This window comes from Sminthopsis crassicaudata, chromosome 2 (genome assembly GCF_048593235.1).
Source record: "Sminthopsis crassicaudata isolate SCR6 chromosome 2, ASM4859323v1, whole genome shotgun sequence".
NCBI lineage: Eukaryota > Metazoa > Chordata > Mammalia > Dasyuromorphia > Dasyuridae > Sminthopsis > Sminthopsis crassicaudata.
In genome coordinates, this window is record NC_133618.1 from 190,658,239 (window position 1) to 190,680,936 (window position 22,698).

Here is a 22,698-nt window from a genome sequence, read left to right on the forward strand (position 1 = left end):
TATTAATAGTTTTCCTAATATTAAACCAGCCCTGCATTCCTGGAATAAATCCTACTTGATCATAGTGTATTATCCTGGAGATGATTTTCTGAAGTCTTTTTGCTAATATCTTATTTAAGATTTTAGCATCAATATTCATTAAGGAGATTGGTCTATAATTTTCTTTCTCAGTTTTTGATCTACCTGGTTTAGGTATCAGTACCATGTCTGTGTCATAAAAGGAGTTTGGTAGGACTCCTTCATCCCCTATTTTTTCAAATAATTTATATAACATTGGGGCTAATTGTTCTTTAAATGTTTGGTAGAATTCACATGTGAATCCATCTGGCCCTGGGGATTTTTTCCTGGGGAGTTGATTAATAGCTTGTTCTATTTCTTTTTTCTGAAATGGGACTATTTAAGCAATTTATCTCCTCCTCTTTTAATCTAGGGAGAATTTTTGTTTAAGTCTGGTTTTTTTCTTAGAAACATATAGAATTCCTCTGTTTCATTGAATGACCATCTTCTTCCATGGAAAAAGATGCTAAACTTAGCTGGGTAGTTCATTCTTGGCTGCAGTCCTTGATCTTTTGCCTTACGGAATATCAGGTTCCAGGCCCTTCTATCTTTTAATGTGGAGGCAGCCAGATCTTGGGTGACCCTTATTGTGGCACCTTGGTATTTAAATTGTTTTTTTCTAGCTGCTTGCAGGATTTTCTCCTTTGTGTGGTAATTCTGCAGCTTAGCCACTATATTCCATGGTGTTCTTTTTTTAGGGTCTATTTCAGAAGGAGTTCGATGAATTCTTTCAACATCTACTTTGCCCTCTGTTTCTATTATCTCTGGACAGTTCTCTTTGATAATTTCCTGTAAAATAGAATCTAGGCTCTTTTTTTGGTCATAGTTTTCTGGAAGTCCAATGATCCGCAGATTATCTCTCCTAGATCTATTTTCCATGTCTATAGATTTTCCCAGTAAGTATTTGACGTTGTTCTCCAGCTTCTCTCTTTTTTTTTTTTTTTTTTTTTTTTTTTTTTTTTTTGTTTGACTGATTCTTGGGTTCTCTGTGAATCATTCATTTCTATTTGTTCCATCCTGACTTTTAAGGAGTTATTTTCTTCTTTCACAATTTTTATTTCTTTTTGTAAATGCCCAATTTCGTTTTTAAATGAATTATTTTGCTCTATTGAATTTTTTTCTATTTCCCTAATTTTTTTTGAGAATTATTTTCTTTTTCCAATTCAGAAATTCTATTTTCTTGAGACTTTTTTATCTTTTCCAATTCAGAAATCCTACTTTCCTGTGTTTTTTTTAACCTTTTCTAATTCATAAATTTTGTTTCCCTGCATCTCCTGTGAATTCTTTATTTTTTCCAACTCCAATTTCAGGACGTTGTTATACTCTATCATAGCTTCCCTTTCCTTTCCCCATTTTTCGTCAAACTCCCTTAATTTTTTAAGAGTCTCTTCTAGGAGAGAGTTATGTGATGTGGGGCAGGAATCGTTCCCCTTTAGGTTGTTATCTGCTGTCTCTCTGCTGTTAACTTCCTTGGGATTGGATACCCGCTCTTTCTCTGTGTAGAAGGAATCTATGGTTTTTCTGGCTTTTTTGTTCATATTTTAGAAATCTTTTGGGGTCTGTCCCTGGGGTAGGAAATTATTTATTTACTTCTTTACCAGCTTCCTCCCAGACCGGATGGATGCAGCGGCTCCTGTGCCTGAGCTAAGATAGAGCTCTGGGAGAGAGTTCCCCACCCCCTCCCTGGAAATGCCTCAGAGGTGACTAGCACTGCTGTGCCCCGAGGGCGCTGTGTTTTAGTGGCTTCCCTGAGGTTGAGATTGAACAGTAAAGGCAGCTCAAAGCCCAGCCTATGCGTCCCGGTGGGTCGTGGATGTCTGCAGCAGGTGACGTGAAAAGCCCCTGCGCTCAAACTGCCAGAAACCGTGGTCCCTAGTTCAAAGGTTCTGCTTCTCTTGGACTTCCTAGAGCTGAGTTCCACTCCCTCCAGCTAAACTAGGCAGTGTGTGTTGCCTTGGGCGGTATCCACCCACTTGTCAATCTCTTAACTATTCTCAGGAGGTAGCTGAGGCCACGCCCCCTGATGCCGAGATCTGCTGAGTCACCCCCAGGGTCCTGAAAAATCTAATCTATCTGAGTTTTTAAGATATTTTAGCTTTCTCTTCTGAACTGCTAAATAATTAGCAGAGAAGAGCTAACAGCCTGTGCCATATTCCTTTATCTCAGTGGCTTCTTTGATCCCAGAGCCCTTCCCAGCACGATTGGCAGAGTATGCTAGCACCCAGCCGTCTGTGCTGGCCTCTCTTCTTCCTCCCCTGGGAACTGACCTTTTCTGTTGAAACTCCAGATTCTCTTCAGCTGGTAAGTCATGCTTCTAGTCCTTGTGGTATCCATCAGTCCTGGGCTTATTCTAAGGCTTAATTTATCTAATTGGTTGTGAGGGAGTGAGGACGTTCACAGAGTCATGTGTTTCTTCTCCGCCATCTTGGCTCCGCCTCCTATATGACTGATTCTTGATGCCTCACTTCCATTTGTTCAATTCTATTTTTTTTTTGTGAATTATTTTCTTCAGTTTGCTTTTTTACATCCTTTTACATTTGGCCAATTTCAGTTTAAATGAGTTGTTTTGTTAATTGGATTTTTTCCCATTTCATCAATTCTATTTTTAAGGAGCTGTTCTTTTTTCCATCTAACCAAATTCGTTTTTTCAAGGAATTGTTTTCTTTTTCTATTTCACCAAATATATATTTTAAGTAGGAATTTTTTTTTTATATTTTAATAGTTTTTTCTTTATCCGATATGGGTAATTTTACAACATTGACAATAGCCAAAACTTTTCTTCTAATTTTTCCCCTCCTTATCCTCCCAGATGGCAGGTTGACCAATACATGTTAAATATGTTAAAGTATAAATTAAATGCAATATATGTATACATGTCCAAACAGTTGTTTTGCTGTACAAAAAAGAATCAGACTTTGAAATAGTGTGCAATTAGCCTGTGAAGGAAATCCAAAATGCAGGTGAACAAAGTTAGAGGGATTAGGAATTCAATGTAGTGGTTCATAATCATCTCCTAGAGTTCTTTTGCTGGGTGTAGCTGGTTCAGTTCATTGCTCTAGTGGATTTGGTTCATCTCATTGAAAATGGCCACATCCCTCAGAATTGATCATCATATAGTATTGTTGTTGAAGTATACAATGATCTCCTGGTCCTCCTCATTTCACTCAGCATCAGTTCATGTAAGTCTCTCCAGGCCTTTCTGAAATCATCCTGTTGGTCATTTCTTACATAACAACAATATTCCATAATATTCATATAACACAATTTACTAAGAAAATTTCCAATTGATGGGCGTCGACGTAGTGTCCAGTTTCTGGCCACCACAAAGAGGGCTGCCACAAACATTCTTGCCCATACAGGTCACAGTTTACATTCATTTCCCAGTGTTCCTTTTCTGAGTGTAGCTGATTCTGTCCATCATTGATCAATTGAAATTGGATTAGCTCTACTCTATGATGAAGATATCCACTTCCATCAGAATACATCCTCCTCCAGTATCATTGTTGAAGTATATTATGATCTCCTAGTTCTGCTCATTTCACTCAGCATCAGTTGATGTAAGTCTCTCCAAGCCTCTCTGTACTCCTCTTGTTGGTCATTTCTCACAGAACAATAATATTCCATAACATTTATATACCATAATTTATCCAACCATTCTCCAATTAATGGACATCCATTCATTTTCCAGTTTCTAGCCACTACAAAAAGGGCTGCCACAAACATTTTGGCACACACAGGTCCCTTTCCCTTCTTTAGTAATTCCTTGGGATATAAGCCCAGTAGTAGTATGGCTGGGTCAAAGGGTATGCACATTTTGATAACTTTTTGGGCATAATTCCAGATTGCTCTCCAGAATGGTTGGATTCTTTCACAACTCCACCAACAATGCATCAGTGTTCCAGTTTTCCCATAGCCCTTCCAATTCTCTGTATATTTTGAAGATTAGGCCTTTATTAGAACCTTTAACTGTAAAAAATATTTCCCAATTTGTTACTACCCTTCTAATCTTGTTTCTTTTAGTTTTGTTTTTGCAAAAAACTTTTTAATTTGATGTAAATTGTCTATTTTGTGATCAATAATGATCTCTAGTTCTCCTTTGGACACAAATTTCTTCCTCCTCCACAAGTCTGAGAGGTACACTATCCTATGTTCCTCTAATTTATTTATGATCTCATTCTTTATGCCTAAATCTTGGACCCATTTTGATCTTATCTTAGTATTTGGTGTTAAATGTGGGTCCGTGCCTAGTTTCTGCCATACTAATTTTCAGTTTTCCCAGCAGTTTTTGTCAAATAATGAATTCTTATCCCAAAATTTGGGATCTTTGGGTTTGTCAAACACTAGATTGCTATTTTTATTCACTATCTTGCCCTGTGAACCTAACCTATGCCACTGATCAACTAGTCTATTTATTTATTTCTTAACCAATAGCAAATGGTTTTGGTGACTGTTGCTTAATAATATAGTTCTAGATCAGGTACAGCTAGACCACCTTCATTTAATTTTTTTTTTAATTACTCCCCTTGAAATTCTCAACCTTTTGTTGTTCCATATGAATTTTGTTGTTATTTTTCCTAGGTTATTAAAATAGTTTCTTGGGAGTCTGATTGGTATAGCACTAAATAAATAGATTAGTTTAGGGAGTATTGTCATTTTAATTATATTTGCTCAGCCTATCCAAGAGCACTGAATGTCTTTCCAATTATTTAAATCTGACTTTATTTTTGTGGCAAGTGTTTTGTAATTTTTCTCATATAATTCCTGACTATTCTTTGGTAGATGGATTCCCAAATACTTTATACTCTCAACATTTGTTTGGAATGGAATTTCTCTTTGTATCTCTTACTGTTGCATTTTGTTAGTGATATATAAAAATGCTGAGGATTTATGTGGATTTATTTTGTTTTCTGCAACTTTGCTAAAGTTCTGAATTATTTCTAATAGCTTTTTAGCAGTCTTTGGGGTTCTCTAAGTATACCGTCATGTCATCTGCAGTGTGATAGTTTGATTTCCTCATTTCCTACACTAATTTCTTGAATCTCTTTCTCGGCTCTTATTGCCGAGGCTAGTGTTTCTAGTACTATATTCAATAGTAATGGCGATAGTGGGCAACCTTGTTTCACTCCTGATCTTACAGGGAAAGTTTCCAGTTTATCGCCATTACATATGATGTTTACTGTAGGTTTTAAATATATGCTCATTATTATTTTAAGGGATAGTCCATTTATTCCTCTTATTTAAGATTTTAGCATTAATATTCATTAAGAAGATTGGTCTATAGTTTTCTTTCTCCGTTTTCAATCTGCCTGGTTTAGGTATCATTACCATGTCTGTGTCATAAAAGGAATTTGGTAGGACTCCTTCAATCTCTATTTTTTCAAATAGTTTATATAGCATTGGAGTTAATTGTTCTTTGAATATTTGGTAGAATTCACCTATAAATCCATCTGGTCCTGGGGCTCATATAGTTTCAAATTTTTTCCCTTGGCAGATAGATTCCTAAATATTTTATACTATCAGTAGTTACTTCAAATGGAATTTTTCTTTGTAACTCTAATTGTTGGAGTTTGTTAATGACATATAAGAATGCTGATGATTTATATGGGTTTATTTTGTATCCTGCAACTTTGTTAAAGGTGGGGATCATTTCTAATAGCTTTTTAGTAAATTTTTTTCAGTAGAATCTTTGGGGTTCTCTAAGTATACCATCATATCATCAGGAAACAGTGATAATTTGGATTCCTCATTACCTACTCTAATTCCTTTAATCTCCTTCTCCATTCTTATTGCTAAAGCTAGCATTTCTTTTTTTTTTCTTTTTTTTTTTTTTTTATTATATATATATATATATATATATTTTATAATATTATCCCTTGTATTCATTTTTCCAATTTACCCCCCCTCCCTCTATTCCCTCCCCCCGACGACAGGCAATACCATACATTTTACATGTGTTACAATATAGTCTAGGTACAATACATGTGTGCGAATATCACTTTCTTGTTGCACAATAAACATTAGAATCCGAAGGTACATGCAACCTGGGCAGACAGATATTAGTGCTAACAATTTTCATTCCCCTCCCAGTGTTTCTTCTCTGGGTGCAGCTACCTCTGTCCATCATTGATCAACTGGAAGTGAGTTGGATCTTCTTTATGTTGAAGATTTCCACTTCCATCAGAATACATCCTCATACAGCATTGTTGTTGAAGTGTACAGTGATCTTCTGGTTCTGCTCATTTCACTCAGCATCAGTTGATTTAAGTCTCTCCAGGCCTCTCTATATTCCTCCTGCTGGTCATTTCTTACCGAGCAATAATATTCCATAACCTTCATATACCACAATTTACCCAACCATTCTCCAACTGATGGACATCCATTCATCCTCCAGTTTCTAGCTACAACAAAAAGAGCTGCCACAAACATTTTGGCACATATATGTCTCTTTCCGCTCTTTAGTATTTCTTTGGGATATAATCCCAGTAGTAGCGCTGCTGGGTCAAAGGGTATGCACAGTTTGATAACTTTTTGGGCATAATTCCAGATTGCTCTCCAGAATGGCTGGATTCTTTCACAACTCCACCAGCAATGTATTAGTGTCCCAGTTTCCCCACATCCCCTCCAACATTTGTCATTATTTGTTCCTGTCATCTTAGCCAATCTGACAGGTGTGTAGTGGTATCTCAGAGTGGTCTTAATTTGCATTTCTCTGATCAATAGTGATTTGGAACACTCTTTCATGTGAGTGGATATAGTTTCAATTTCTTCCTCTGAGAATTGTCTGTTCATATCCTTTGACCATTTATCAATTGGAGAATGGTTCGGTTTCTTATAAATTTGGGTCAGTTCTCTATATATTTTGGAAATGAGACCTTTGTCAGAACCTTTGTTTTTAAAAATATTTTCCCAATTTGTTACTTCCCTTCTAATCTTGTTTGCATTAGTATTATTTGTACAGAAACTTTTTAGTTTGATGTAATCAAAATCTTCTATTTTGTGATCAATAATGATCTCTAGTTCTCCTCTGGTCATAAATTCCTTCCTCCTCCACAAGTCTGAGAGGTAGATTATCCTCTGTTCCTCTAATCTATTTATTATCTCCCTCTTTATGCCTAAATCATGGACACATTTTGATCTTATCTTGGTATATGGTGTTAAGTGTGGATCCATATCTAATTTCTGCCATACTAATTTCCAGTTTTCCCAACAGTTTTTTCCGAATAATGAATTTTTATCCCTAATGTTGGAATCTTTGGGTTTGTCAAAGATTAGATTGCTATAGATGTATCCTTTTTTGTCCTTTGTATCTAATCTGTTCCACTGAACTACCGGTCTATTTCTTAGCCAATACCAAATGGTTTTGGTGACTGCTGCTATATAATATAGCTTTAGATCAGGTACACTTAGACCACCTTCCTCTGAGTTTTTTTTCATTAGTTCCCTTGCAATTCTTGACCTTTTATTCTTCCATATGAATTTTGTTGTTATTTTTTCTAGGTCATTAAAATAGTTTCTTGAGAGTCTGATTGGTATAGCACTAAATAAATAGATTAGTTTGGGGAGTATTGTCATCTTTATTATATTTGCTCGGCCTATCCAAGAGCACTGAATGTCTTTCCAATTATTTAAATCTGATTTTATTTTTGTGGCAAGTGTTTTGTAATTTTTCTCATATAATTCCTGACTTTTCTTTGGTAGATGGATTCCCAAATATTTTATACTCTCAACATTTGTTTGGAATGGAATTTCTCTTTGTATCTCTTGCTGTTGCATTTTGTTAGTGATATATAAAAATGCCGAGGATTTATGTGGATTTATTTTGTATCCTGCCACTTTGCTGAAATTTTGAATTATTTCTAGTAGCTTTTTAGCAGAGTCTTTGGGGTTCTCTAAGTATACCATCATGTCATCTGCAAAAAGTGATAGTTTGATTTCCTCATTTCCTACTCTAATTCCTTGAATCTCTTTCTCGGCTCTTATTGCCGAGGCTAGCGTTTCTAGTACTATATTGAATAGTAATGGTGATAGTGGGCAACCTTGTTTCACTCCTGATCTTACTGGGAAAGGTTGCAGTTTATTTCTATTGCATATTATGCTTACTGACGGTCTTAAATATATACTCCTGATTATTCTAAGGAATAATCCATTTATTCCTATACTCTCAAGAGTTTTTAGTAGGAATGGATGTTGGATTTTGTCAAATGCTTTTTCTGCATCTATTGAGATGATCATATGGTTCTTATTAATTTGATTATTAATATGGTCAATTATATTAATAGTTTTCCTAATATTAAACCAGCCCTGCATTCCTGGAATAAATCCTACTTGATCATAGTGTATTATCTTGGAGATGATTTTCTGAAGTCTTTTTGCTAATATCTTATTTAAGATTTTAGCATCAATATTCATTAAGGAGATTGGTCTATAATTTTCTTTCTCAGTTTTCGATCTACCAGGTTTAGGTATCAGTACCATGTCTGTGTCATAAAAGGAGTTTGGTAGGACTCCTTCATCCCCTATTTTTTCAAATAATTTATATAACATTGGGGCTAATTGTTCTTTAAATGTTTGGTAGAATTCACATGTGAATCCATCTGGCCCTGGGGATTTTTTCCTGGGGAGTTGATTAATAGCTTGTTCTATTTCTTTTTCTGAAATGGGACTATTTAAGCAATTTATCTCCTCCTCTGTTAATCTAGGGAGCCTATATTTTTGGAGAAAGTCATCCATTTCACTTAAGTTATCAAATTTATTGGCATAAAGTTGGGCAAAGTAACTCCTTATTATTTCTCTAATTTCCTCTTCATTGGTGGAAAGATCCCCCTTTTCATTTGTAAGACTATCAATTTGATTTTCCTCTTTCTTTTTTTTGATCAAATTTACCAAAGGTTTATCTATTTTATTGGCTTTTTCATAAAACCAACTCTTGGTTTTATTTATTAATTCAATAGTTTTTTTACTTTCAATTTTATTGATTTCTCCTTTTAATTTTTGTATTTCGAGTTTAATTTTTGGTTGGGGGTTTATAATTTGGTCTTTTTCTAGCCTTTTAAGTTGTAAGCCCAATTCGTTAATCTTCTCTTTCTCAATTTTCTTCAAATAAGCCTCTAAAGATATAAAATTTCCCCTTATTACTGCTTTAGCTGCATCCCAACGATTTTGATATGATGTCTCATCATTATCATTATCTTGGGTGAAATTGTTAATTGTTTCTATAATTTGCTCTTTCACCCAGTCATTCTTTAAGATGAGATTATTCAGTTTCCAATTACTTTTTGGTCTATTTACCCCTAACTTTTTACTGAATGTAGCTTTTATTGCATTGTGATCTGAGAAGAAGGCATTTATTATTTCTGCCTTCCTACATTTAATTTTGAGATCTTTATGTCCTAATATATGGTCAATTTTTGTATAGGATCCATGAACTGCTGAGAAGAAAGTATATTCCTTCCTATTGCCATTCAGTTTTCTCCAAAGGTCTATCATACCTAGTTTTTCTAATGTTCTATTTACTTTTTTAATTTCTTTCTTGTTTGTTTTGTGGTTTGATTTGTCTAAATCTGAGAGTGCAAGGTTGAGATCTCCCACTATTATAGTTTTACTGTCTATTTCTTCTTGCAGTTCTCTTAACTTTTCCTTTAGAAAGTTAGATGCTATACCACTTGGTGCATATATGTTTAGTATTGATATGGCTTCATTATTTATGCTACCTTTCAGCAGGATATAGTTTCCTTCCTTATCTTTTTTAACGAGATCTACTTCTGCTTTTGCTTGATCTGAGATAAGGATAGCTACCCCTGCTTTTTTGGCTTTACCTGAAGCATAATAAGCTCTGTTCCAACCTTTTACCTTTACTCTGTATGTATCTCCCTGCTTTAAGTGTGTTTCCTGTAGACAACATATTGTAGGGTTCTGCTTTTTGATCCAATCTACTATCCGTCTCCGTTTGATGGGATCGTTCATCCCATTTACATTTACAGTTAAAATTACTAATTCTGTATTTCCTGCCATCGTATTATCCCCAGATTATACTTTTTTCCCTTGACCCCCCTGATCCCCCTCCCCGATATTTAATTTACAGACCCCCCTTGTGACGCGCAACCCTCCCTCTTTTTTTTTTTTTTTAGGATCCCTCCCCCCTCCCTCCAAGTCCCTTCACTTATTCTCCTTTTCCTTTCCCCTTTTCCTCTCCCCCCTTTTAATGAGGTGAGAGAAAATTCTCTGAGAAACAAATATGTTAATTATTTACTCTTTGAGCCTCTTCTGATGAGAGTAAGATTCACACAATGATTCTCCCCCTCACTAAGTTCCCTCAGATATGGTGTATTTTCTATGTCTCTTCCTGGGATGTAGTTTCCCTCTTTTTATCACTCCTTCCCCTTTTTCTGAACCGACCTCCTTCCCTTTACCACACCCCCCTTTTTTTCTTTTATATCAGTAAAATCAAATTATCCTTGAGTATTTTTTATATACCCACAACAAAGTTACAGTTCTCAAGGGTTCTGTGTACCTTTTTCTGTTTCTCTTCAGTCTTGTGGATGTAGATCAAATTTTTTGTTTAAGTCTGGTTTTTTTCTTAGAAACATATAGAATTCCTCTGTTTCATTGAATGGCCATCTTCTTCCATGGAAAAAGATGCTAAACTTAGCTGGGTAGTTCATTCTTGGTTGCAGTCCTTGATCTTTTGCCTTTCGGAATATCAGGTTCCAGGCCCTTCTATCTTTTAATGTGGAGGCAGCCAGATCTTGGGTGACCCTTATTGTGGCTCCTTGGTATTTAAATTGTTTTTTTCTAGCTGCTTGCAGGATTTTCTCCTTTGTGTGGTAATTCTGCAGCTTAGCCACAATATTCCGTGGTGTTCTTTTTTTAGGGTCTATTTCAGAAGGAGTTCGATGAATTCTTTCCACATCTACTTTCCCTTCTGTTTCTATTATCTCTGGACAGTTCTCTTTGATAATTTCCTGTAAAATAGAATCTAGGCTCTTTTTTTGGTCATAGTTTTCTGGAAGTCCAATAATCCGCAGATTATCTCTCCTAGATCTATTTTCCAGGTCTATAGATTTTCCCAGTAAGTATTTGACGTTGTTCTCCAGCTTCTCATTTTTTTTGTTTTGTTTGACTGATTCTTGGGTTCTCTGTGAATCATTCATTTCTATTTGTTCCATCCTGACTTTTAAGGAGTTATTTTCTTCTTTCACAGTTTTTAGTTCTTTTTGTAAATGCCCAATTTCGTTTTTAAATGAATTATTTTGCTCTATTGAGTTTTTTTCCATTTCCCTAATTTTTTTTTTGAGAATTATTTTCTTTTTCCAATTCAGAAATTCTATTTTCTTGAGACTTTTTTATCTTTTCCAATTCAGATATCCTACTTTCCTGTGTTTTTTTAACCTTTTCTAATTCACTAATTTTGTTTCCCTGCATCTCCTGTGAATTCTTTATTTTTTCCAACTCCAATTTCAGGACATTGTTATTCTCTATCATAACTTCCCTTTCCTTGCCCCATTTTTCTTCGATCTCCCTCAATTTCTTAAGAGCTTCTTCTAGGAGAGAGTTATGTGATGGGGCGCAGGAATCGTTCCCCTTTAGGTTGTTATCTGATTCTCTGCTGTCAACTTCCTCGGGGTTGGACACCCGCTCTTTCTCTGTATAGAAGGAATCTATGGTTTTTCTAGCTTTTTTGCTCATACTTAAAAAAAATCTTTTGGGGTCTGTCTCTGGGGTAGGAAATTATTTACTTCTTTACCAGCTTCCTCCCAGACGGGATGGATGCAGCGGCTCCTGAGCCTGAGCTAAGAGAGAGCTCTGGGAGAGAGTTCCCCACCCTCTCCCTGGGAGTGCCTCAGAGGTGATTAGCACTGCTGTGCTTCGAGGGCGTAGAATAGTGAAGACTGCAGGAAGCCCAGGCTATGTGTCCGGGTGGGGAGTGGGTGTCTGCAGCAGGTGACGTAAGAAGCCCCTGCGCTCAAACTGGAAGTGTCTGCCAGAAACCGCAGTCCCTAGTTCAAAGGTTCCGCTTCTCTGGGACTTCCTGGAGCTGAGTTCCACTCCCTCCAGCTAAGCTAGGCCGTGTGTGTTGCCTTGGGCCGTATCCACCCACTTGTCAGTCTCTTAACTATTCTCAGGAGGTAGCTGAGGCCACACCCCCTGGTGCCTGAGTCACCCCCAGGGTCCGGGGAAAATCTAATCTGAGTTTTAAAATATTTTGGCTTTCTCTTCTGAACTGCTAAATAATTAGCAGAGAAGAGCTAACAGCCTGTGCCAGATTCCTTTACCTCAGTGGCTTCTCTGATCCCAGAGCCCCTCCCAGCGCAATGGGCGAAGTGTGCCCCTACCCCACCGTCTGTGCTGGTCTTTCTTATTCCTCCCCTGAGAACTGACCTTTCCTGTTGAAACTCCAGATTCTCTTCAGCTGGTAAGTCGTGCTTCCAGTCCTTGTGGTATCTATCAATCCTGAGCTAATTTTGAGACTTAATTTATCTAATTGGTTGTGAGGGAGTGAGGACGTTCACTGAGTCGTGTGTTTCTTCTCCGCCATCTTGGCTCCGCCCCAAGCTAGCATTTCTAATACAATATTGAATAGTAATGGTAATAGTGGACAACCTTGTTTCACCCCTGATCTTAATGAGAGTGGTTGCAGTCTTTCCTTATTACATATAATGCTTTTTGATGGTTTTAAATAGATGCTACTGATTATTTTAAGGAAAAGTCCATTTATTCCTATATAATCAAGTGTTTTTAATAGAAATGGATGTTGGATTTTATCAAATGCTTTTTTTTGCATCTATTGAGATGATCATATGATTTTTGTTAATTTGGTTATTAATATGCCCAATTATACTGAGAGTTTTCTTAATATTGAACCAGCCCTGCATTCCTGGTATAAATCCTATTTGATCATGATGTATTATCCTGGGGATGATTTTCTGTAGTCTTTTTTGCTAATATCTTATTTAAGATTTTAGCAACAATATTCATTAGGGAGATTTATCTATAATTTTCTTTCTCCATTTTCAACCTACCTGGTTTGGGTGTCAGTGCCATGTCTGTGTCATAAAAGGAATTTGGTATGACTCCTTCATTCCCTATTTTTTCAAATAGTTTATATAACATTGGAGGTAATTGTTCTTTGAATGTTTGGTAGAATTCAACTATAAATCCATCTGGTCCTGAAGATTTTTTCTTAGGAAGTTGTTTAATAGCTTGTTCTATTTCTTTTTCTGAAATGGGACTATTTAAGCAATTTAGTTCCTCCTCTGTTAATCTAGGAAGCCTATATTTTTGGAGGTAGTCATCCATTTCACTTAAGTTATCAAATTTATTGGTATAAAGTTGGGCAAAGTAACTCCTTATTATTGCTCTAATTTCCTTTTCATTGGTGGAAAGTTACCCCCTTTTCATTTTTAGGACTGACAATTTGATTTTCCTCTTTCCTTTTTCTGATCAGATTTACCAAAGGTTTATTTATTTTATTGGTTTTTTCATAAAACCAACTCTTAGTTTTATTTAATAGTTCAATATCATTTTTACTTTCAATATTATTAATTTCTCCTTTTAATTTTAGAATTTCAAGTTTAGTATTTGATTGGGGGGGGTTTAATTTGGTCTTTTTCTAGCTTTTTAAGTTTCAAGCCCAATTCATTGATCTTCTCTTTCTCTATTTTCTTCAAGTAACCCTCTAAAGATATAAAATTTCCCCTTATTGTTGGTTTAGCTACATCCCACAAATTTTGGTATGATGTCTCATAGTTGTCATTATCTTGAGTGAAATTATTAATTATGCCTATAATTTGTTGTTTCCCCTAATCATCAACAAAAAATCCCCAACAAGAGCCCCTTGCTGCAGAATGTGAGAAGAGATGTGTTATGGTCTGTGCTGAGTCACTTCTGGTGCTGGGTGGGCACAGCCAGATCCTCTCAAGTTTACTACTCTAGGCTCCAACTTCTCTGCTGGTTCACTACTCTGCCACCAAAATAAAGCAGTCAGGCTATGGCAGAAAGCTCTATGTAAATCTTCCAACCTCAGAGGCCGCCCAGCTCCCATTTCTATCCCTGCCCTGTGCTAGTCTACTCCCCCTAAAACCTTCTCTGGTGATATTCCAGATTCTCTTCCACTGGTAAGTTGTTGTACTTCCAATCTTCATGGGTTTTACCAGTCAAGTGCTGTTTTTTGAGGCTGAATTAAATAGTTGGTAGTGAGTGAATGAGAGAGCTTAAAAAATCCTGTGTGGTTTCTCTACCATCTTGGCTCCACTCTTCACCAAATCTGTTTTTAAGAAATAATTTTCTTCAGATGATTTCTGTTTCCTTTTCCAAACTCTCTTGTAAAACTCTCTCTTCCTTTCCTATTTTTCTTCTAACTCCCTGTTAATATTCATTTTGAATTCTTCCAAGAGTGTCTTGTGAGGCGAAAATCAACTTATACCATTCTTTGAGGCTTAATTTGGAGATAATGCCTTTAGTGTCCTCAGGGTGTGAGGTCTCTTCTTTCCTGTCTCCATAATACCTCTCTCTGATCAAATATTTTTTTTACCTTTTTTCTTATTTTTATAGGTTGAGGTCTGCTCTTAGGGAAAGGGGGAGATTGTACCAAGCTTCCTCTACACAGTGGCTTCACACTATTTTGCATCTAGTGCTGCTGGCTTCCTTCCTGGGTGAGTGAGTATGGCAAATCCTATCTATTATACTGGGTTCAGAGGTTCAATATTTGCCTTCTGTAGTTGCACTGGAGATCTTATAGTTAGTTTGCTGATCCACTGATTTTTGAACCAGTACTGAATAGCCAACTTTGCTATATTTTGGCTAAGAGGCTCCCTGTAGATTTCCCCAGCATGCCCTGGGACCTTGTGTTGTACCTGTACTGGTCTGCTTCCCTCTCTGCCCAATTGAGACAGAACTTTCCTAAAGTTCTTCCAAAATATTTTCTGCTGCAAATTTGTTGTGCTCCAAATATTTATGGGTTATGCCACTCCAAAATCAATTCAGAGGCTTGATCTGAGGTCTATTTGAGGAAAACCAGGAAGAGCTCAGAGAAAGATTTGTTTACTCTCCACCATCCTTGCTCCACTTCCTAATGTGAATATATTTAAGCAAAATAAATCACTTCATTGATCATACCTGAAAAATGTCTACTTCATTCTGCACCTATTGTTTTCCACCTCTTAGAGTGTTATAGACATACTTCCCCATAAGTTCTTTGATATAACAATTAGATATTGTATTGATCAGAGTTCTAAAGTCTTTTATTGTTCCTTTCTTATACTTTTAGGTAGTCATCTTGTACATTGTTTTCTTGATTCTATTTACCTTGCTCTAACTGAGTTCTTAAAAATTCTTGAAAATATTTTTGAATTGCTTGCTTAATATATTAGGAAAGAAAAATGATAAACTTTTGAGGGGATGTAGGGAAATTAGGGCAATATTTCCCCATTTTGTGTGGTTGTGAACTGATCCAACCGTTCTGAAGAGCAATTTGGAATTATCTTCAAAGGACTATCAAAGTCTGCATACCTCTTGATCCAGCAATCCCATTACTAGATCTGTATCTCAAAGAGATAAAAAAGGCAAGAAGACCTATTTGTATTAAAAAAAATTGATAGCAGCTTTTTTGGTAGTGGGAAAGAATTAGAAATTGAGGAGATGCCTGTCAATTGGGAGAATGACTGAATAAGTTGGGCCATATGAATGTAATGACATATTATGTTATAATAAATGGAACGATATTTTTAGAAAGACTAGAAATATTTACATGACTTGATGTAGGGTGAAGTGAATAGAAAGAAAATAGCTTGGTACATAGTAACAGAAATATTATATAATGATCAAGTATAAATGACTTACTCCTTCTTATCACTACAATTATCCAAGACAATCCCAAAGAATTCATGATGAAAAATGCTATCTTCATCTAGAGAAAGAATTATGGATGCTAAATTATATTATTTCTCCCTCCCTCTCTCTCTCTTTCTGAATTTTCTTCCACAAAATGACTAATATGTCAGTGTTTTACATGATTATGCATATAATCTATATTAGATTGTTTACCATCTCGTGGGGAGAGGAAGGGAGGAAAGGAACCTCAGAATTTGGAACTCAAAACTTTAGAAACTATTAAAAATTGCTTTACATGCAATTTGAAAAAATAAGATGTTATTGAAGTGATAACAAAAATATTTCTGAACTTTTGTTACTTCTTGTTGACTGGAAAGTTTTTATTATATTTATTTTATTTTCCCCAATAAATACAGGAGTAATAATGACTAAAATAATAATAACAATAGCTTGTGTTTATATAAGACTTTAAAGTTTACAAAACTCTCTATAAATATTACTACATTTTATCATTACAACAATCCTGGAAGGTAGTTGCTATTATAGCCATTAGAATATAAGCACTTTGAAATACACACTCACAGAATTTAAATATTTACCAGAGTCAAACAGCTAGTAAATATCTGTGGCTGGATTTGAAAATTTGCCAAATAATGATGACTTTTTTCCATTTTTGGACAGTTTTATATATATATATATATATATATATATATATATATATATATATATATATACATATATATATATATATATATATATATGTATATGTATATATGTATGTATATATGTATATATATGATAGATTATAAATGTCTTTGAAAGTCAAACTTTTTTTATTTGATCCTTGACATGATACAGACATTGTAGTTTATTAAGTAGGAAGGTGTCATAATTAAAACCTAGTATTTAGGAAAATAAATGGTGACTTAATGAAATATGAATTGTATTAGGAAGAAACTTGAGGCCAGTGAAGCCATGAATTGACAATTTCACTAATCAAGTTGTGAAGTGATAAAGATAGTGTCAGAGGAGAGAAGAGGACATATTTGTGAGACATATAAAAGATTAAGTCAACAGCTCTTTACACAAGATTGGAAATATGTATGGGCTGTATGAGATAGTGAGGAGTCTAGGATAACTTTTAAGTTGTGAGCCTAATGAACTCAGACAATGGTGGTGTCTTTGGGAGTAATGGTGATGCTTTGAATGAGGAAAATTAGAGGGAAAGACAATGAATTCAATTTTGATTATTTTGGTTATAATTATTTGATTATTTGAGATTTCTACTATAATTTAGATTACAATGAAATCCCTGACTGTCAATAAAATCACAATGTAAGCAGTAGAGAGGAGAAAAAAGAGGTCCCATAACAGTGACCTGTAGAAACTTATGGTTAGTGGCTCTGACCTGAATGGGAAGCTAGTAAAGGAAACTGAGAAAGATTGATGGATAAGTGAATCACCAAAAAAAAATGGTGTCCTGAAAACCTAGAAAGAAGAGAACATCAAAGAGAAGAAAGAAATCAACAATGCCAAATGTTGCTGGGAAGTCAGAAAGAAAAGTTAGAAAAGAGTATTGGATTGGCAATTAAGAAATCATTGGTAACTTTAGAAATAAGTTTTACAAAGATACCATATTGTAAGGGGAAGTGAGTGAAAGTAGAGAAAGTGGAAACATATTTTTTAGGTGACATATTCAAGATGTTTAGTTACAAAAGCCAGAAGAGATAAAGGATAATAGTTAATAAGAATGGAATCAAATGCATGATTTTTGGACAACAGGGAAGATATGGCACATTTATAGGTAGCAGAGGAGTAACCAGTGGAGAGAAAATGATTGAAGATAAATAATGGAAGTACAATAGCAGAACTGCAATCTGATAGGATGACATGGGATCATTTTTTTTTTTTTTTTTGCAGGTGGAGGTTGTGGATCTTTGTAAAGAGTAAGATCATGTCATTATATCTGATGGAGTAAAGGAACAGATAATGATAGAAAGATTCTGAGTGATAGGAGAAGATGAAGTGAGGATAATGGGAGAAAACTGAAGTCATAATAAATGTTCTCATTTTTTTCTATAAAAATCTGAGATAAGATTCTTAACTAAAAGCCAAGGGTTGAGGGAGAAGAAAATGAAAAGATTTGGTAGTTGCTATGCAAAACGAGATAGTGAACTGATAAGAGAGTTGTAGAAAAATTGCCTAGCTATAAGTACTGAGTTGAAATTGTAAGGAATAAATTTACAGTTGACTGCAATAGTTGAGTGATTTTCTTCACTTACATTCAGCATCATAGAAGTGAATGCATTTTATGATAGGAGTTATCTACAACTGCAGCTTTCCCCCTCAATAATAGCTAATAGAAAAACTGAACAGCACACAAATTTGGCTTCTAATATAACTTTATAATTCATTATAGAATAGATTTAAAATTGATAAATGATTTATATATTAAAGTTTTTTTTTTAAAAAGAAAAGACACAGATAAAATACCTTTAATAGAAATAGAGGAGATGAACTAAAACAGGATAGAGGAAATTTAAAAATCTTTTCCACAAAATAAATTAATTCATATAGGATAACAAAATGATTATGATGATGATAATACAAATCAAAACATCTCCGAAGTTTAATTTTATATTCAGAAAATTGTCCAAAAATGGGAATGGTCAATGTTTGAAGGATTGTAAAAAGAAAATATGCTAATGTTTTATTGGTAAAGGTGTGCAGTATTATAAAAATTATAAAAAGCAATTTGGAATTATGCAAACAAAATGGCTAAAATATCTAAAGCATTTGACCCAGAGATTTATTTTCTCTGCATAAATATTCTAAGGATTTCATTGATAAAAATAGATGTTCCATATATACTAAAATATTAATAACAGAACTTTAATTAGCAAAGAATTGAAATAAGTGGATATATTACATTATTAAATATTAAATTGAGAATTGCTAATAAATTTCTCCTATGTGAATATAATAGGATATCACTGTTACATAAAAAATAATAAATATACTGAATATATAGAACCATGAAAAAATGTACATGAATGGATTCAAAAGGAAGTAACTACAGCCAATAAAATAACTTGCACAATGACTAAAACAATGCAAATGGAAACAATAACCATGAAACAATCCTTAATTAATATTGTGAAGTTAAAAATGTTTAGTTTAAAAGAAGAGATACATCTCCCCCTACTTCAATGGAAAGGTGTAAAACGTTGAAAAATATCAGATTTTTATGTTGTTTTTGATGAATTATTTCTCATTTGCTATTTTTCCTTTTCTTTTAAAAATAGTTATCAGGGCTTTTCTCTGCTTTAGAAGAGGGAGAGAAATGCAGAGGAAAATTCAAATAAAAAAATAGTAAAAATTTACAACAAAATAATTGTCAGAGTACAGATGACACAGTTAACAATTGTCTAAAATGAAATTCAAACTCAGGTCTTCCTTGAAGCCAGATCCATCATTTATTTCAATGCACAATACCATCTTTGTAGGTAAATAAAGTAAAGTTAGTTTAAAAAGAAGATAGATTTGAGTATGAAAGATAGATTTGAGTATGACTGTGGAAGACCTCAATGGCCAGGGTTTGTTGGTATTTTCTCTCATAAAGAATGGATAGTTACTGAAACAAGTAACAAGCATGTTACTAATCTTTTGATGTGTTTTTTATAAGTGACTTAAGGCAAAATGCAATAGAACAGAGAGGATCTTTTTAAAGACCACAAAGTGGTAAAGCCTGTAGTTATCTCTGACCTCAAACTTTTCATTTTACCACTGAACAAACTGATGTATAAATGTCAGTTAGTCAGTTAATCAACATTTATTAAGTGCCCACAATGTGCTAGGCACTCTGCCAAGTATTAGAGATACAAAGGAAGGCAAAAGACAATCTCTGCTCTCAAGGAGTTCATAGTCTAATGGGGGAGACAACAAGCAATACACACACAGGATAACGCACAGGATAAGTTCAAGGAAATAATACGTAAAACACTAGAATTACAGAGGATCCAGAAAGTCTTCCTGTTCAAATTTAGAAATGTAGCTGAAAACTGAAGGAAGCCATAGAAGCTAGGAGTTAGATATGAGGATAGAATATATTTCAGATATTCTAATCTTATGTTTTCAATAAGGTATCTGACACATTTTTTAGTTTGTAATTATTTATCCTCACATAACATTGCTTGAAGCTATTTGTAAAATACCTGTACTTTCAAAATAGATTTCATTAAAATTTCAAATAAAACTCTAGCTTGCTTTTATAAACTGGATTCTTCTATCTTTAACTATAGACTATAGTGTATATGAAGGTGATAGAATGAAAAAAGCCAGGGAATATGTTCAATTGCAGACAGATAATTTGTAGAGAAATTCTGGAGGGATCTTTAAATATCAGGATGTTTCTACTTTATTCACTATACAACAGGGAGTCACTGAAGTATTTTGATCAAAGAAGACCAAAACTTTGTAGAAGCTTTAATTTCTTAAGGAAGTGCATGATAGATTAGAGGAGGGAAATGTTTAAAAATCCCTTTGTAGCAGTTTAGGGTCTGTACTAGGGTAGTAGCTATGGGAATAGAAAGAAAAGAACAGGGAAGAGAGAAAAGGCAAACTCAGAAATGGTAGACTTGCTAATGGTCTAAGTATGAGGGGTTAGGGAGAATCAAAATTAATGCCAATTTTTAAAACATGGAAAATTTAGGGAGAATCACAAAAATATTGAAGGAAGAAAAAGTTTAGAAAGAAAAATAATGGGCTTAAATTTGGAATAAAATGACTTTGAAGTATTTGTAGAATATATAGGTTTAGAAAGAAATCAAAACTGGAAATAGAGGCTTTGTTATTTTGAGTTGTTTTTCAGTTGTGTCTGTTGACCCCATTATATTTTATTTTTTGGCAAAGATATTGAAATATTTAGTTGTTGTCTTCTCCAACTCATTTTGCAGATGAGGAAACTCAGGCAAATGGGGTTTAATGACTTGCCCAGGATCACACAGTTAGTAAGTTTCTGAGGACATATTTAAACTCAGGAAGATGAGTTTTCTTGACTGCCTAGCACTTTTTCCACTGCCGTATCTGCCTGTCCCTTTTACCTATTCCAAGGCTTAATCTTTATTTTTTTCTTTGAAGTCTTCCCAAAATACTTTAGTTCACAATTATTTTATATTTATTTTGCTTCTTTTTATGTTGTCTTTAAGATTTTTTTTTTGTTATTTCCCAGAATATGCTATTAGTTCCTTGTAGGCAATGACCTTCTTTATGCTTATTTATATTCTATACATCATCCATGGCAATGCCTTGCACATAGTATGCTTTCAATAAGTGTGTTTTTTGGTTGACTAAAAGTCGTTTAATGTCTATACATCTTTAGTTTTTCTTTCTTTAAATAGGAATGCCAAATGTATGATGAATGTATAATGTGTAATGAACAAGGATCATGAGATAAACAAATTAATAAAATTTAAAATAAGACAGACAAATTAATGCATTTATTTTTATATTTTGCCTGGTAACAATTGTTTTTTAACTTTCAGATGCCTACTTGTTTTTCCTTCCCCAACAAATGTATTTCCTGTTTAAGCCAAATTTAAAAAGGCTAGTTTTTATGATATGCTGTAAGAATCACTGTGATATTTCCTGTTACTAAGAGAGAGGACAAGCATTTCCCGTTAATCTAACTGATTGTTTTTCAGAGCAAGTATTTCACTTTTGCTTTGGAGAAATTCATCTAGGAAATATACAGTGGAGCCACAGTGCTGCCATGGTAATAAGATTATATAGATGACAGATTTGGAGCAAATCATCACCAGCACACATGAACACAAATAATATACTTTCACTAACATAAAAATGTTCACATATATGCATATATGCATGCATTACCAGTTCCTTTTGGAAGGTTTTAATACCATCTATTTGAGATTAAAGGAGCAGCCATCCCAGTGCTCTCCAAAATAGACCCAGAGAAGTGATTCACTAATTTACTACTTTGTTTCTTGAATATTCCTTTTGATATTCCTTTTCAGTCCATTAACAAATAATAACATCTGTAAAGCTTTTTACTGACTTTAAAGTAATAGATAGATAGGTAGATATAGATGGCTACATATGTATCTTTTTCTGTACATTTACATGCATATGCTACATATTATTTTTATTGCAATAAAATTACTGACAGTAGTAAAATGATAGACTGTGAAAAGAAATATAAAATCAGAGGTAAAAGTGATCTACTTTACATGTCAATAGAATGTAAGATCTTTGAGAGGAAGAAAGTACATTTTTGGTTATTGGTCTTTGTATTGAAAAACATTACATAAGTAGCAATTATGCTTGAGCAGAAGGATATGTAATTTCATAAATATAAGGAGTTTGGGTGTAGGGATTTCTTCCACAATGAAGATTACTGACTAAAATGTAATAGATAAATCTTAGGAAATAAATAACATGTTCAGATTATATCACTAGTGTAAAATATGAGATCTGACCCAGTTCTTCCTGACTCCTCTGTGGTTACACTGTCTTAAGAGATGCCACATATTTAGCATTCAACTAAAGGTCAAAGAATTGATTATAGTTTTATTATCTATTACAACTCCTTCTACAGATGAGACAATTGAAGAAAAGGATGTGAAAATGTCTCCATTTCCTGCCTTTATTGTCCACTTATATGTTGCACTTAGGTCTTCTCATTCTTATTTCATTACTCTTTACTCAAGATCATACAAGTAAAATATAAAAAAGCTAGAATTCTAAATAAAGTTTAATAAATATATTTAAAGCTCATAAGAACCTAGAGGCCAT